General features: G+C 48.3%; 1 protein-coding gene across 1 annotated transcript in view; it reads right to left on the bottom strand.

Annotated features, from left to right (window-relative positions):
- LOC144167686 (uncharacterized) overlaps positions 1-11105 on the bottom strand; it is a 47671-nt gene that overhangs the window by 374 nt on the left and 36192 nt on the right. The window lies entirely within an intron of this gene.

Below are 11105 nucleotides of genomic sequence, written 5' to 3'. Positions count from 1 at the left end.
GCTGTCGGAATTGCAGAGCACTCATTCGCCATAATGGGTGGTGCACGCCGTTATCCGCTTGCTGCCTACCACCCATCACGCTCTTCGCCGCCCTGTCTCACTCCTCTCTTGATGAATATGCAATTCAAATTTCCCGCTTCCACAGTGCTCGCGTGCCCCCTGCCTAAAACTGCGCAAGCGGGAGTTCTGTTCTTTTTTGCGCTTGCTTTAATTTCGCATGCTGGAGCTGTTTTGGTCCATTGCTAACACGCCATTTTTTTCTTGCGCAGCAGCTTTTTTCGCTTACTATCGTAAAAGCCAACCCAACGAGCGTTCCTATATAAATGAACGAGGGGGCTGCCGGTGATATGCACAGATTTTGCCTGAAATGTACCTACAGTTTTATTGCGCTAAACAGCAGGGAGATGATGTATGACAAGCTCCAGCGGTTCACGAGGTTCGAACGATTATGAGGCTTCGAAAACCATGCGTGACCCCCTGACGACTGTACACTTAGGTCCGTTATCTCGCTGCGCCGCCTGATTCCGGCACTCGCTTTATATCGACCGTTAGCGGGCTACGACGACAAGGTGAGCCCATAAAGTGCTCTGCACTTAAAACGCCGGGAACGCGCTGACGGAAAAGTACGCCTGCGCAGAATCGTGTGGACAGCGGAGAGCGAAGCTGTGGCTGTACGTAGGGCCGTGTTCCGCGGAAGCGACACGTCACAGCAAGTACGAGTCAGCTGTTCTCAACCAGTAGCGCAACAGCCACGATTAACCGCATCGCAAAACTGGAAGGAGCACTCAACTCTGTTCAATTGGACATTAATGCTCTAGCTTTTCCAATTAAGTCATAAGTAGTGCTTACGTGTTCTCGGTGTTATTTTAGACCCATCCAGACCGAGGAACGGGTCTAGAAGAAGAGGAAGGTCTATTAATCGATGGAGGGACGAAATAAAGAATTTCGGAAAGAAAGAATAAAGTCGAGCGACGCGGGACAGGAGCAGTTGGAGGTCGATGGGAGAAGCCTTCATCCTGCAGTGGACCTAGTGGGCTGTTGTTGTTGTTGTTGTTGTTGATGATGATGATGATGATGATGATGATGACGACCCTCAGAAAGGGAAGATATTTTGTGCTCCTTCGTTTTGAGGCTCTCAACGTACAATGAATGTAACGTGCGCAAAAAGTGAGGACGCGAAATGTGATCAGCCTGCATCAACTTAGAATATAACAGGGTATAACGTAAAACTGAAAAGATTTGTTCTTAGATTTTTGTGTTGAAGACAGATCTTAATAGTAGCGTAAACAACTGCGATTTTATTTTGGCGTTCTTAACGCCTGCTCCGCCTCCCCGTCCCCTCCTCTGCAGTGCACCTCTTAAGGCGACGGGGTTAGGGACTTTTAGGGGGCAGCTCTTTGGCCGCCGTCTCTGGGCTGAGACGGTTGTCGGCGTAACCCAGGGAACGAACGCCTGGACGGAGGAGGGAAAGAAAAAGCGAACGATAAAAGAAAGCAAAGGAGAAGAGTGTCGCGAAATTGGGAGGGGAGGGCGGTTCGCCGTGGCGGCGTGAGCCAGCGCTCTCCGAAATGTGCGGTGGGGGTGGGGAGGGGGCAGTATGCTGTGCCCTCACTATAGTTCATCTCACAAGCTACCTGCAGCACTGTGGAGGCTACATTGTTGTCCCCCTCAGGGCGCCTAACTCACCGCGAAGGAAGCGACAAAAGGCGCCGGGGCCGTGCGGTGCCACTCTCCGAGAGGGGAGAAGGGAGTGTCCTTTCAGGACCCCCTTCACGGCGGATTAGGCGCCCTCAGTGGGCGCACTATTGATAACAATGTAGCCTCCACAGTGCTGCAGCTAGCTTGTGAGATGAACTATAGGAGCTCGAGGGAGTGATGCTTGGTGAAAAAGTGAGGGGGGTGTGCGCGTGACTATGATGTGCGTTTGCCAGAGACGCACTTCGCGGCCCCTTCCTGAGACACACTTCGCGCCGCGGACGCAGAGTCTCACCATCGCCGCCTTCGAGAGAGCCCACGAGTGAGTGTTGCCTCAATGCATTGCTGTTGCGCCCAAATATCGCATCAGGGAGTATCGTAATCGCCAGACAATTTTTTTTACTTCTGCAAACTAACATTTTCGAGAGAAAAATACTGCCCGAGTACCATATTTTAGTAATTGCCTTTCAAATAAGTATAGTAGTTACTTTCCCTTAAGTAGGAGTCAAATAGAAGTATTGAATTTTATTTAACAACTAAATTCGTCAGCTTTCTAATGGATACAAATTAACTCATTATTAGACATATATTAAAAGAACCACCAATTTTCTACTCGTTACTGTCCGGTGCAGACAAGTGCCTCATATGCCTTCATGCTGGACTGATAACGTAAAGTAAATATACTTTTTTCTTATTTTTACGCCTCCGTCTACCAATCCTGCGGAGATATTAATGCTGTGGTCTCTCTACCTCACAATATGCACCACCCTAGCATTGCATAAGGCATGCACTCATGCACATTGCGAGGAGCCACCGCGGGTTCGAGCTATTTGAGAACGCTCACGGAACTGAGACGCCGTCGCGCCAGCTCAACACCGCCTCTGTTGGGCAGGTGGAGTAGAGGGCGACAAAGGAATAAGCCCAGTGTAGTACGTCAGAAGGCGTTTATTCGCGCCAACCCCTTCAGTTACAGTTCAACATCCCCGTGGGTGGAAAGGGACGATGGGCGATCTGGCGCCACGCGCAAGTGTGCGCGTCCTCGGCGCGCTGAACCGGTGGGCTCAGCAATAAGGGCAAAATCTGGGGTGCTGGCCGATGGGCTCGCAATAGAAAGACACTGTCCTTCCGTTCCCAGGCGCGTACCGCACGGCGCGATCGTCGAGTGTCAGGTACGGCTAATATGTGAGTGAACGGACTGAGGATCAACCGAAGGCACGGGCCGGCAGCCGGAAGGGCTAGCGGCTTAGAGCCGGCGCAAAAGAGCTGCGACCGGGCGGTGAGAAAATAGTTACGCACCTTAGGCTGTCCTCCTGAGCGTCTCCCCGAACGGACCCCCGCGCAGGGCGCGCGTTCGCGTCCTGGCGAGGGTGGTGTTCGGGCATCGTTCAAACGGGCCAATGAGGTGAGGTTAGCTCCAACACCAGGGCGGAGCCCCCCCGCTGCGTGACAGTGTTCTATCGCCGCAACGGTTGCAGGAGTTTTAGAAGACGGCTCGGCTCTACACAGCGGCGCCGAGACGAGCCAGAAACTCGAAGGAGACGAAGGAGAAAGGGGGAAAAGAGCCGCGCAATGCCTCGGGCGCCAGGATCCCCACAATGCCTAAATTGAAAAGTACAATCATATCGTTGGTGTCACAATAATTTTCACAAAAAAATTGACCTGTGGCAAGAGTGCAGGAAGCCACTGACCTCGGGTTAAATTTCAGTGCAGAAAAATCAGGAATAATGGTTTTCAATGACGCTACCACCGACGTAGTGTCTATCCAGCAAGGCGAATTACCTAGAGTGAAGGAATATAAATATTTGGGAGTGTGGATAAACGAAGGGGATAACTACTTAAGTACTCACGAGGAGCAACTTAAGGTTAAGGGAAAGCGAAACGCAGCTATAATGAAGCATAGAGCTCTGTGGGGGTATAACAAATATGAAGTAGTAAGAGGAATGTGGAAAGGAGTAATGGTTCCAGGCCTCACGTTTGCGAATGCTGTACTCTGCTTAAAATCAGACGTTCTATCAGGCCTTGAAGTAAACCAGAGAACGGTAGGACGTTTGGCCTTAGGCGCGCATGGAAAAACAACTAACGAAGCAGTTCAGGGAGATATGGGCTGGGCGTCGTTTGAAGTTAGAGAAGCTCAAAGTAAAATATGCTTTGAGATGAGGTTGAGGGCAATGGATCAACGAAGGTGGGCAGCTAAGGTTTTTAGGTACCTATACTTGAAAAGCGTGGACACGCAGTGGTTAAGGAAGACTAGACGGCTAACGATGAAATACGGAAAGAACAGTGGGGAATCCAAAACAGCCAAGGTAACCAAAAAAGAGGCAAGGCAGATTGAAACGAATAAATGGAGGGAAAAAATGGAAGCTAAAACGTCGTTAGAGATGTACAGTGCTGAGAAGATGAACATCAGAAAGGAAAATTTCTACGATAATTCCCAGGGTAGTGCTTTGCTTTTTGAGGCTAGAGCAGGGTGCCTGCGAACTAAGAGTTTTGTGGGGAAGTATTCACAAAATGATGGGGTATGTGTGGTCTGCGGAAAAGAAACAGAAACTATGCGGCACATAGTGTTAGAATGTGAGGGTATCCATCCAAATCTACATGAGAATATTGGGCTTTCAGAAGCCCTAGGATTTAAGGGTATCAGTGAGGAAGTTAACTTCAAGGCTGTCGAGGGGACGAAAAGAAGATTAGAATGCTGGTGGATGAAAAGCAGAGAGGGGAATATTGCCTAGGACAGTTACCACCTGTAACAGGGAAAAGAAAGTATTTCGGGCCTAATAAGCCTTAGGGCCTGCCATAAGCAGCGCTAGTATTAAACCAAGAGTGTAAAACATGGTTATATTAGTTCTTTTTGGTAAGATGACATGTCATCACCCCGCTTCAAAGGGGAAACCAATAGGAATCATCATCATCATCATCATCATCATCATCATGCAGCTTCCGGGACCTTAGAGCTCTATATAGTTTTCTGACTGGATGCCGTAACTATACGGAACGCAAGACTGTTGCCGCATACCCCAGAAAGTGGACCCGGTGAAAGCAGCAAAATGAAACCGGCCGATGTGGCCTCCCACTTCCCCCCGAGCGATTTCTATCTTAGCCTTGTGGGAAACAAAACGTGGTATAACTGACAGCAGGGCAATAACAAACAAGCCAGAAAATAAGAGTGGATTAGCTCTTTTGGAATCCGAATTAAGGATCTCTCGCACAAGAGTTATACCTACGTCAACAACGTACACTGACATTTCCGAGTGCGATTCTCAACGACATATTCCTCGCTTGACAAGCAACTTATTTGAGAATGGTTGAAAATATTCTAGGTAACGGCCGGCTAAACCACAGAAAGCGGTAAAGGAGTATCTTAAATACTGCGTGCATCGGCTATTCATGTATATTTAGTTTATGAATTGCGTGCACCATGTCACCGCCTGTGCTCGTTGGTCTAGGGGTAAGATTCTCGCTTCGGCTGCGAGAGGTCCCGGGTTTAAATCTCGGACGAACGCACTTATTTTTTTTTTTAGCTGATGGCGGTATACATAAATCATGAATGATGGCTACAGCAGGAAAAACAGCGCGTAGTGGTAGCAGGCAGCTAATTGGGCACCACTAACAGCTTAAAAACTTTCTTTTGCATATATATAGGCCTCGGCAGCAAGCGCATGAGGTGATTTATGGTTCCAATACTGTAAGGGTTGGTTTACTTGCATTGCATGCCTTCAAATAGGAATGAATAAATAAAGAAAATGGGTGTATTGCTGGCAGCTGGTATTTTTCGCCAGTAGGATATTTTACCGGCACTCTCCTCATTGGCAGGATGAACTTACTTGAGTCTGGCCGATATTTCTGTCTATGTAAATCGGTCATCCTCCGCTGTGCTAGCGTAGCGTAGTGGTCGATCGCGTTTCTGATAGCAGTTTCGATGGCTTCTGGTTCAATCCTGGTAATTGGTTATTGTTATTAATTTCTTTCCTTGCATTTTGTCTTCCACTTACGCATTGCTCTTTTGTTCTTTTACTCACCAACTACGTGACTGCGAGAAGGGGTGTATTGGTCTGTTTTGTTCCGCCTGGCGCAATGTTCATTGCGGGACGCTTTTGGGTCGAGTTCCGTTAGGTTAGTTTATGTTAGACCTTGCCTAAAGTTACATATCGATATTGAGCTCTTTTTTTGTTAGGTTAGATTAGGTTAGCTTAGGTTAGGTTAGATTTTGTTTTATGTTACGGAAGCTTAAAGCACACGAAAACAATAAAACTGTGCAGCTAAATAAGAATGTTGACTGCCGGCAATATATCTCTACGGAACAATGTGCCGGCTACCGGGAGAATATCTACACCCAACAATAAATCCATATTGGCACGGGTACATAAATTAACCGGCGGCGGATGCGAAGATGATAATCAAAAGTGCACCATTTTCTAAGCCTTCCTCCACTGTCCCCAACTCGGCTTGGCGAGCGTCCGCGTTCGGTGCAACCTCCACTATTAATGAATGAGAAAAGAATCTGCGTGCATGTTCGGCTGCACTGCGGTAGTTCGCTTGGTGTCCGTCCGCTGGCCATTCGCTCATGTCATTAAGGCATATTTCCCTCCCTTTCTCCACCCTGGACACACCGGCAGAATGAGGGCGTATGCCCACCCCAGCCCAACGACACAGAACACAACCTATAGTAAACTTAATTCGACCCATTCTAGAAGTCCTGTGCGCCGATCTCTTGGTATAGTTAAAATTAGAGTAAAAAATCCAAGTACTTCAAGGTACTACAAGTACTACTACTACAATACCACAACGCCACAAGGGCAGATGCAAACACGCCTTTTTACGGAATTATTTATCCCATAGAATCTCCGCCTAGCATGCTTGAGAGACGACTACCGTGAGAAATTTCTGACGGTAATTTTCACGCTTGCCGGGATAATAGACAGTACCTTCTTTTAAAGCGATGCCTTATATTGCGAGGCGAAAGAAAAATTTGGTGTTCCCGTGAACGCTGAAAACTTCCCCGGAACCTCATGCGCATGCGCAAAAAAAATCAGGCTGGAGAGGAGTTCGAAGCAAGGGGAGATGAATTCTATGAATTATCTGGGTTTATGGATGAGGTAGTTTCTTTGTTGCACCTACCGACACTAGTAAGTTGGAACGGTGCATCGGAGGGAGAAAAAAAAAAACTGGTTGATTCCCCTGTCATAGGAATCCGTAAAACATGAAAGTGAAATATGCAGCGAAATCTGCAGCTGAACATAATTTGCGGGTCGGTGGCTGTCCTGTGGGTGTGCTTGGCGAGCGACGTCCTTCCAGCGAGTTGTTTCAGCAAAGGTGTACTAGCGTCATTTCCGTGACGGATATGACGTCAGTGAAATCTTGGTGTATCCCGGCATAAAACACTTTCGTGTTAAAATATAAAACCCGAAAACCAACAACCCTAAGTATGACGTACTCTTTAGTTCTAAAGGTTGCTTTCCCGCAAGAAGACCTTGTGTGCAGGGTGCACCCTTTACAGGCCGCTTGCTTCGTTGTACTGGTGTCATTTCTGTGACGGATACGGCGTAGGTGAAATCTTTGTGAATCCCGAAATAAAACACGCTCGTGTTAAAACGTCTCTTGCAGCAGAGCACGCGCGCAGCAAGCTGCTGCGTGTGAAACACAGCTCAAGCGACAACGGCGGGTAGGTGCGGTGGCCGTGAGGACGGAACCGCACGTTACAGCATCGCTGGTTAACAATTCGTACGATCTGCATGGGTGCGTTTCTTTTATCAGGATCCCCCTTTTATTCCACTCCTAGCTGCCCCTCTCACCTCCCCTTTTACGCCAGTCTTCGAAAATGGCCATTCAGCGATCAGATCCGGCCTACGGGAGTCGAAGACGATCGTACACGCACCTGGTTGAGTCGAGAATTATCCTTGGTCTCGTACAGGACGATGACTAAGCTGGTGAGGCTGACCAAGAGGAAGGCGAACGCCAGCGATTGGTGCCATAGTCTGACTGGAGCTGCCTCGTGATCAGCGACCGCCTTGGCAGGGCCGCTGCTGCTGCTCTTCGTAATGGAGCTCATGCTCACCCTCCCAGACGAAGAAGACATGCTCTCTCCGCGCCCCGGTGTGCCGGCAGAGTCGAGGCGAAGCCCACGGGTTATCAGCAAGGTGGCTCGAGCCGAACGAGGTCTGCTGCGGCTGCGAGCTCGCGCCTTTGCTGATTGATGCGCAGGCGCATACCCTCGCGAGAATTGGCCGTAAAGCTAGGATTAGAAAATACAGCTTAGTATTGTACGGATAAGCAGAACCTGTCATGGTGAATGCATTCCCCACTGTCTACAGACTTTTGGTTAAGCCGCTTTTCAAGTGAATGTGTCGGGGGGGGGGGGGCAATGATCATCGTCATTGTCCTCGTCGTCGTTGTGGAAGTGACATTGGTCCACAAGATTTTACAAGCAGGAACTATATTTCGTGGTTGGTGCACCTGAATCAATTCCTCGCTGAATGTAAGTTTTCTTCCCAACGCTGTACTCTGCCTCATTTGGCGTCCAGAGTAAAGGCTGCCCGTTCATCCCAAAGATTCTTGGAATAAGGGACTACACCTACGCAAACCAGTTTAGTAAAGCGTTTTACTTCTACTTATTCCAGCGAAATTGCGTATTTTTTTTAAAAAACCAGGTGACATGCGACTGTTGAACGTTCTGAAGGTCCAGAAAGACTTGGTAGAGCGGGTGCAGTTGGGAGAAGCAGCCACAGGATCCCTGGACAAATGATTCCAACTTAAGCGAAGCTTTATTGTCCTCACTGATGCCATTTTACGCCAATACGCCCTGCAGGAAAGCCAATTTTTTCTGACGATGATTATGAATGATCGTGGTTGAATTGAAAGGAAAAAACGCTTCCGGTGGCCGGAATCGAACGTGCGTCCCACACACTATGAAGCGTGCGTGGACCATGTCGGCAGTCTCGGAGCGAACGCCAAGCAGCAGCTACCGATTCGCGCCGTATACCCCAAAGCCAAACGTTAGGCCTATGGAGTGGGCATCCGAGAGTTCCTGTCGGTATTTTAGAAAAAAAATGTTGCGTATATGGACTCGAGGAGCGCAGGGAAGGAGCGGTCAGGGGTCAATGGGAGAGGCCTTCGTCTCGCAGTGGACCTGAGTAGGCTGAAAAGGATAATGATGATGATGACGACCACCGGAGTAGCACATACTCACAATGTGGGACTATCGAACCAAAGAATCCGTCACGAGAAAGCATCGCGTTCACCCATCGTCGTCCTTAGACGGAGGGGTGTATGATCTCTCTCTCTCTCTCTCTCTCTCTCTCTCTCTCTCTCTCTCTCTCTCTCTCTCTCTCTCTCTCTCTCTCTCTCTCTCTCTCTCTCTCTCTCTCTCTCTCTCTCTCTCTCTCTCTCTCTCTCTCTCTCTCTCTCTCTCTCTCCTCCATTTTTACCCTTCTATTCTTTAAATAAAAGTTCATTAAAAAAATGAATGTCCTTTTGAATTGTACATGTCCCTCTTTAGCTTCAGCATATGAATATAACTTCAATTAATCTATATTACTCTCTCAGACCGTCGTCTGCAATATTTTAAGAGGTCAATGAAATACTATAACAAGTTATATGAATATGACTATCTTCCTGTCATTGACGCCTGCGGACTGATTTAGACTACCTGGAGACCTCTAACTTGCGCCGAAATCTCAACACAGAGGCGTTGTCGTTATTCGCCAACATCATACCCGCGAATTATGCTCTGCAGCGCAATACCTTTACGTCCCAGCCACCACGGTGGGTCACACCGCCGACAGGGAAATCTTCACTATCAAAACACTGGCTTTGATGGGGTCCTTCCCCGTGGTGGATTATGGTAGTGGACATGCAATCATAGGAGGTTACTTCGCACGAGGGTTTCTTCACTATCAAAACACTAGCATTGATGGGATCCTTCCCCATGGTGGAATATTGTAGTGGACGTGCAATCATAGGATGTGGCTTCGCACGAGGGTTGAGTGCTCCTGCCAGTGGCTACTTTTACCTCCTCGTCGAGAGCGGCAGCCGGGGATTCTGGAATAGCGCCCCAGGTAGACAACACCTCATAATGGCACATTACCTACAAGTGTCCATCGTGGGGATGGATTCCGTCGTGAGCGCTTTTTCAATAGGGTTGTACAGTTGTCAGTGCTCATCCAACCAATGAGAAGGCATTTCTTCTTCAATTTTAGCGCGTTTAACATGACGCAGCTGTACCCGGGCTATGCGGAGTCCTGTCATTGACGCCTGCGGACTGATTTAGACTATCTCGAGACCTATAACGTGCGCCGAAATCTCAACACAGAGGCGTTGTCGTTATTCGCCAACATCATACCCGCGAATTATGCTCAGCAGCGCAATACCTTTACGTCCCAGCCACCACGGTGGGGTCACACCACCGACAGGGAAATCAGGCGCAGAATTAGTATCCGATGAAGTGCACCCTTAAGTAGCGAACAGTAGGTCGCCTATATTAATAAAAATCAAGGCATTTGACCAATGCGCACTTCCGCTAATTCCCTTATGGGGCGGGGACGTGGAGAGTTGCAAAATACCGCGAAGGAAAACTTCGGTCAGGTTATTAAATAAAAGTAGGCAGGAGGAGAGTGAGGTTTAGGGATAGGAAACGAACGTCTTGGATTAAGGAGCAAACTCGTGTGGGAAAAAAACCCTAGCTCAAATTAAGAGGAAGAAGTGGGTTTGGACGAATCACGTAATGGTGGAGAAGGGACTACCGGTGGCCCACCAGGGTTAATATAACAGAAAACAGCACCAAAACAGGTAAGCCAGATAACTAACCCAATGGAGAGACGTGAGGAGAAAATTTGGTGCAAATAATAGATCAGGATCACAACAAATGGAAGGCGATGGGCGGAGCCTTCGTCCTGCAGTGGACATGAATAGTGCGATGATCGTCACGATGATCATGGCGAGTATGATGAATATGATCATCAAACAATTTAACGAAACCTAGCTGCATGAGCTCTGCGATTTTGAGCAAGAAACAGCGCTAAAAATACGGGCACAAGCCGGTGCGCTGCGATTTTCAGTGGCAGCTGTAGGTGTCTTTGACTCGCGCAGCGATTTTTCGGACAATCTATAAATGTAAAACAAACCCTAAGTAACGGCCTACCGTTTTGTTCTCTGTGCACGTGTTTATCAAATGGTTAATTAATGCGATTATTCGGAGTCAAGACCAACAGAACGGATAAAAAAACTTTCGCTATAGAGGTAGCTTTGCTGCAAAGCGTGCAGCCTGGTTTTACCGTGGAAAAGCCTATTCCGCATGTTGTCAGACGTCGTGTAGACAAAGGAGAGAGAGAGAGAGAGAGAGAGAGAGAGAGAGAGAGAGAGAGAGAGAGAGAGAGAGAGAGAGAGAGAGAGAGAGAGAGAGAGAGAGAGAGAGAGAG

This window comes from Haemaphysalis longicornis, unplaced genomic scaffold (assembly GCF_048455015.1).
Source record: "Haemaphysalis longicornis isolate Haplotype H1 unplaced genomic scaffold, Haemaphysalis longicornis Haplotype H1 scaffold_2, whole genome shotgun sequence".
Taxonomy (NCBI): Eukaryota; Metazoa; Arthropoda; class Arachnida; order Ixodida; family Ixodidae; genus Haemaphysalis; species Haemaphysalis longicornis.
Note: the sequence above shows the minus strand (reverse complement) of the source record. Positions and strands in the feature narration are given on the sequence as shown.